The 7,070-nt window shown below is 40.2% G+C and overlaps 1 protein-coding gene across 10 annotated transcripts in view; it reads right to left on the reverse strand.

Annotated features, from left to right (window-relative positions):
* IQSEC1 (IQ motif and Sec7 domain 1) overlaps positions 1-7,070 on the reverse strand; it is a 273,968-nt gene that overhangs the window by 67,096 nt on the left and 199,802 nt on the right. The window lies entirely within an intron of this gene.

The following is a 7,070-nucleotide window of genomic DNA, read 5'->3' on the forward strand; positions in this document are numbered from 1 at the left end:
GGAGCCGGCCCAAACGTGTCCCCCCCCCCCTTCCCGGGCAGCGGTTGGTTTCCCGCAGAAAACAAATCTGGGATTTGATGTCGGTCAAGGAACGGCCCCAACCTTTTTGGGTTCTTCCTGCCCACCTCATCTGCTTAAAAACCCAACAGTTTCAATTATCCCTGAAATGAAGGAGGCATCCGAGAGAAGAAGATTTTAACTCCCTCTCACATCAAGGGTGTGGCCGCACGTTGTCCAACTCCCCGAGATGTCCCGTGGATGGAGCAAGGTGAAAACAGCAAAAGCTAAAAATATTTCGGATGCACCGGAATAAGCACGTGAAGAAAGAATTTAAAACAAACGTCCCGACTCTTTCTCCCCACGCTTACTCCCCAAGGCGAGGAAACGGAGAACTTGTGTCAACTTCTCGCACGTTCAAAGCGACAGCATCCCAACTTCCCTGGTGTTGCTCGGAATATTAGCACAGTAATCCAAATTTTACTTACTTCCCGCAAAAAAACACCGGTTTTATAGGCGTTACACTAGTACGAGATGGTTCGGGATTGCAAGGCAGAACACGAACTGCTGGGAAACACGCGGAAAGAAAACACGCACACGATAATAACACATTAAGTGCTGCGGAGACCTGGTGATGGGAGGACAACAATTTGGGGAGGAGTGGTTGATTTATTATTTAAAAAAATACCCATCAGAATTTTGGATAAAAATGAGTTAACTCAACAAAGATTTTGTTTATCCTTTGTTGTTCCGCTGAAACCTGACCTAGAAAGCTTGTGGATTTTGCTGTATCATGTCCTCACTGTTCTCACAGCATTTGTAAATGGGAATGGAAGGAAACCTCCACCTCCTCCAGACACATGGTAGCTCAATAGTAAAGCTAGTTCTGGCAAGCAAGAATTCCTCACTACAATTTTAAAAAAAATAGAACACCACACCGACTGAATTTCATCATCAAGTATTTGACACATGAATAACAATCCTTCCTATTTTTTTCAAGCAGATTCACCATGCAGTGATTAAAGTACTGCAGGAAATCAAGTCTAAACAGAGTTAATTGTAACTTAGTAATTCATAAATGAAAACCATCTCATCTCCTAGAATACCGTAAAAGGTGCTTTAATTTATATATACGCCTCTCATGTAGAAACCACACACTGGCAAATGAGAACATTGAAATTACATAATTTTCTCACACACAATAACATTTTACACACCTGTTTTAACAAAAACGCTTACGCTTCATGATGCTTTCCTAGCCTTCCTCCCCCAAAGCCTAGAAAAGAAAAGGGTTTGCAGCATATCTGGAAGGTTAAGCTGAGTGCTGAAGAACGAAGGAGTCAGCCACTTGCAGAACTTGTTGACCCCAGGGAACATCACCTTATCAAATGTCTGCTCTGTTCAAGATGCAGTCCCAGTTCCTCTGCTGATCTAAACCACAAATAATTTTGAAAGGTACTTGTTAAGTCATAATTCATTTGGTAGACTATTCCTACAGTAATTTTAGCTTTACAGGTCAGAAGAACAGCTGAAACTGCACCACAAAACCAGTGGATAAATAGTGCTACCTATAGGTACAAAGAAATTAGTGTTTCAAAAAATAGCAAGGCCCGTATGATTAATATCCTGTAATAACACAAGAAAGCAAGACAAGTTTTAACTTTCGGGTTTCCTGTTTCATGGAACCGTCAAAACATCTTGCTTTCCAAATTAAATTTCCCTTCATCAAAATAAGCATCATGTCTAAGTAAGCTGGGCAAACTGTCTAACCACAGACACTCCTTGTCTTCGTTTAGATGCCAGGGTACTGGAGAAGGGAAAGCTAATTAAGAAAACAAGAACCAGTCTTGGAGGGTGGGTTGGGGGTCAAGGGCAGTCAGTCACCTTTACCACCAAAGGCTTCATTTGTAATCATTTGCACAGTATTTAGGGCAATTCTGTGTAAGGACAGAGCAATTTGCACTATACTTTTTAGGAATGGAAACACTCCAGCACATAAAGGCAGCACTGGCTGATCTCTGTAGTTTGGGGAAACTCAGAAGTTTAGTCAGAAACTAAAACTGTTGCTCAAACTAATCAGGTACAAGAAAGAGCACAATGAAAGGTCCAGCTGTGCCCTTGTGCTGTATATACAACATGCCTCTTATTTACAGTACATACCATGAGACCTGTTCGCATCTTTCTGGATGATACAAAGAATCAAAGCAGCATTACTTAAACCCAGTTAAACATTTGGACTGAATGTGCATTTTGCATAGTTTCCTAAGGGAGCATTAGGCATAGATTCCAATAACCCTGGGTTTAACTAGCTTTCAGTGAAACTCAAATATGTTAAGGAAGGTCACGCCTACACTGACTGTTTTGATAGTAATGCCACTGCAAGTCTCTAACCAGAGACTATTTATACTGCTATGCCTACTTCCAGCATCTAATGGTTATCCAGACAGCCTCTGCTTTACAGAAGTTCTGGGACAGACAACAATCCCACATTTTTCTGGTCCTGACTCAGTGCTCTCCTGCATCAAGCTTCATCTCTACTTGTAAACAGAGAGAAATCCAAAGCAGACATAAGCAGTCCACAAAAATCAACCGCTCCTTTGGAAACCAGTTTCCATTTGGAAAGCGAGTGCAGACAGTTTTAGCGTGGGCTGTGAAGGAGGATATGTACTGGAAAGGGCGGCTGAGAAGCTCTGACCTCAAAAGCAGTCACAGAATTTTCTGAAGAATGTTCTTTTCTGAACCTGCTTCAAACAGAATCTTCCTTCTATGGATATGAGCACGCTAGACAAGCAAACAACCAAGCAAGCAATACTGACACATCCCATTTCAAATACTATGTGGCAATTGTTACAGCTTCCCCCCCTCCCTCAAGGTAAAGCGCTGGGAATTCTCATTTTTGTTTCATCCATTCTGCTACAAAGTTTTTGTAAAATCACTTCTCGCTTTAGTAAATCTTTAGAATCTCAAGTAGAGGTTAAATGTCAAAATAATCTACATATTTAAGATCTCATAGGTATTTCAATAGGGGAAATTAAACACAGAAAAACAAATTCTTGCTGCACTATGCAGATGGCATTGTGGTTTCCGAGTCAAGGCATCCTGATGCAATTATTTTTGGAGGGATTTTTTGTTTATATTTCAACATTCCAAAACCATCTTCATTGAATCATAATCCATTGTACATAACCCAGTCTCCCTCAGGTAACAGTAACCATAATCCCTTCTCATTCAGGTGACCAGTGGACTTTTTTCACAGACGTTGAGGCTTGACCTTTTAGGACAACTTTTTGGCGACATGTAGCTATGCTTTTTTGCTATCCCAACTACACAGGTGCAGTGTTTATGCTCTGTGCTGAACATACAGAGGTGATGATGGATGTTTCAGGCCTTACAAGACAGGGGCAGGAGAGGATCTTCTAACATGGAGCCACTGTAGGCTTCTATACCCCTTTTATTTATCTGCACTTTGCATAAGAAAGCTCTGGCAGAACCAGTAGGACATGCAGAGGCTATACACTCTGTTGTTCTCCCACTGCCACTTTGACATCTAGCTAGCATTAGAGCTGCCACCACAATACTCTAGAAATACGTAACACTGGATAAGGAGATAAGAAAGTCATTTTTCATGTCTTAGTATCCTTATTCCTGGCAATTTGTTGGAGCACAACTAGTAGCATAACATAAAGTTACCTTTGCTCCATTTAAAAAAAAAAAAGATCAATGTGACTTAAGAAAAAATTAAGGAGCTAGGAAATCTCCGTGCAAGAGGAAGTAAACAAAGACCTCAGACTATGAACTTACGCTCATTAGATCAGTCCAGAAGTTAGAGGTAAATAATTCTGAGGCAAGCAGGCTGGCTGATCATTGAAAGAGCTTACTGCTGATTACTGTTGACAGCCGGCTCATTCACTGTAGTAGTTAGTTCATTGACTTCATACCATCGTAGTTTTCAGTCAGCGTGACCAGCAACTACTACTGACAAACTTACAAAGGCGGCTCCAATTTTGTTACTATTATCATGTTTAACAATATCTCAGTAGTGAACGTTAGACTTCAATCTTTCTTGCTAAAGCTAACCAAATTTTATCTCTAATACAAAAATATAATTAAACCTTAGATTAAGCATAACACTGACATTTTGGTTTATCCAGTAATTTACATAAATCACTGTTATTTAACGTGTTAATAACTAAGATAAAGTTTATAAACCCCCAGAGTGCAACAAACTCAATTTGTAATTATGAGCACACAGCAATTTGTATAACATGCCATCTAAATCTACAGTAATTATGACCCTGCTTAAGGGTAATTCCCAATTTAATCACATTTAATACACCATTATTTCCAAGATCTAAAAGGCTGAAACTGGCATTTATCTTGCATTTTGCTTGAATAAAAGCAAAAGGTTACCCACAAAAAATAATTGGAAGGAACTACTAGGGAGTAGTTTTCTTCCTGCAGAGTATAAATACAGCCAGGCAGCATTGTACACTAAAATGCATTCACAGGTCAAAATACATGTTATTCTGTTCACAGTGGGCTTTGGGGGGGATATTAATTCAATTAATCCCTTGAAAAAAATATGATAACCCATATGGATTCTCAACGTCCTCCCTCCCATGATGAATTTTTTGCTTATCATGCTCTCCCTCTACCCATGCTTACCTGTACACCTAACATAAACTAAGTGTTCCTTAAAAAAAATTGGGGCCTATCAGTTTCAAGGTTGTACAGCACAATGCTCTTTAACAATATTCTCTTTTGGTGCATGATGAGAATTATCAATAAAAAGTAATAGCTTTTCTAACTGTATAAAGCATAGTATATTGTGATCATTTTCCCACATGACCTGGAATTTCACAGGAATTCTCAAATATGCCAGGTAATTCTTCAAAAGCTAATACCTTCCTGTACTTATCCCAGTTTTGTTTTCCCCAAAATGGAATTTTATCTTCTCTCATATATATCTCTTAATTTCCTATGACTGCATACTAGTTCACTTGATTTTTTAATGCTGATATAGAAAAACTGGCATTAAAACATTATCTACAACTTTAGTTCATTTTTAAATCTGAAAAAGCCTTTAAATAAACACATCTGGGAAAAGGCTTTATGCTGTCGGTTGCTATGGAGTAGGCAAAACAATGAATCTTTGTAGCCATTTTGCTCACCGAAGAACAGATCCAAAGCCTATTTAAGGCAAAGGAAATCTTCACTGACTTCAAGGGTTTGTAGATTCAAAACTCTACTTTTCAACTATCCATCTCAAAACCCCCCACCTCTACAAAACATAAAATAGCATTATCACTTTGTGATAGCAGAGATGGCACAAAGAGTATAAACCCTAGCAGAGGAAAATTAGAATAACTTTTCATAGACACCTTGCAGATCAGTGGGAGAAATAAAATGAAACAGATCTACATGTTCTGCTTCTTTATTCCTTTCCATAAAACAAGATACTTAGGTCTACAGAGGGAGAAAATAAAAGGGTCTGTTATTAGCCCCTCAAAAGAAACCTTGCCAGGGAAAGGCTGCATTCCACAGCAAACTCTCTTAGCCCTTGCTAGAAGACTGAGGTAAGAGGCTCGATTTCAGAACAAAAGAGGAAATTCCACAATGACAACAATGTTTCAAAATGCTAAGATACACTGATTTATCCAGAGTGGAAGCATGCAAACCAGACAACCCTGTAAACTCTAGCAAGTTGTAACACACATAAAAGTCTCAGCAAGGAGAAAAACAATGCATAAAGAGGGTTAGATTTCAGTCAAACCATTAGACCAAAGCCAGGATTTCTAACTCAAAATTCTCTGTTGTCAGTACTCCGACCTGGTTTTGTCCCTCAAAGTCAGTAGCTGATCCTACAAACCCTTCCTTGTGTGGGGAGCTATTGTAAACTACGTTATTAGGTGCACTACAACACTGACTATTTGCATCCACTGAAAAAAATAACATTAGGCAGAGCTTTTATTTAGTACAGTATTTAGGTATTTCTCTCAGACCACTCTGGAACACTGGTCACGCTGCTTCTGAGCTGATGATTTCTCCTCTCTAATTCTGCCTCTGCTCCCTGTAGGGCTCACAGCAAGACAGTTTTGGTTTTCCACAAAATTCGTCAGTTACTACGTAACTACACTTCGTTATAATACTATCAAGATATTTGAAATTTCTCTTGACAGATCCATAGGCATGTGGAACAAATTTTTCATGCAAATAGCATGCAACCTCCCTTTCAAGAAAAAAGCAGGGGGCTTTCAGCAGTCCTCAATGTTGCCATGACTCACCCCAGCAGTGAAACTACACCTCAGAAGCAGAAGCTGCAATATAGGTCAATCAGCACTGAGCAGTGGTTCTTCAAGAGAAAACACTTTCTTCTCACAAATCCATGGACAGGAGGACAGTGGATGCTTGGAAATCCCCCAGAGAAAGTACGGAGGCTGACAAGGAGCCAGAGAGCCCATTTAGAAAGAAGTTCATCTGTAAGCCAAGAAGGCCACTCTATTATTGCCAGAAAGTGTAGATCGAAATAGAGTAAAAAGGAAAGGGAAACCTTTAATCTGCATTCTCAGGAGCAATAAAGGCAGGACTGTCCCGTGAACACAAGGTGACTGCAATTACAATTTTGCTGATACCACTATACATATAATAGTCCTTTGTCTCTTAAGAGTGAGATATATATACACACAAGAGTGGCTCCTTCATTTTCCCCTCACTCAGAGTGCCTGTTCTCGGATGAATCCAGGTATCCCACAGCTTAGGACACACTAAAACATCTGCAACACCAGGCCACTGGGTTCCAGGATTCTACTGACCAAGCAGGGGTGGTAGGCACCAAGTCCACATGGCTCAAGATTGAGAAACCTGGGATGTAAGGATCCGGATGCTCCAAAACAGGGGACCTCACAGAAAGAACGCTGAAGGCATGAGCTCCCCCCCTTCCAGACTGTTACTTAGTCATAACAAAGCACTGGAAAGTAAAGCAGAAATGGTGCAGATTTGTGGTCAGATTAAGCTGCAATGGATGGAAGCAGCTTTACCTTCCCCTCACCTCTGTACCTTCCCCCCACCCCCCC

This window comes from Athene cunicularia, assembly GCF_003259725.1.
Source record: "Athene cunicularia isolate RWA chromosome 12 unlocalized genomic scaffold, athCun1 chr12_part1, whole genome shotgun sequence".
Lineage (NCBI taxonomy): Eukaryota > Metazoa > Chordata > Aves > Strigiformes > Strigidae > Athene > Athene cunicularia.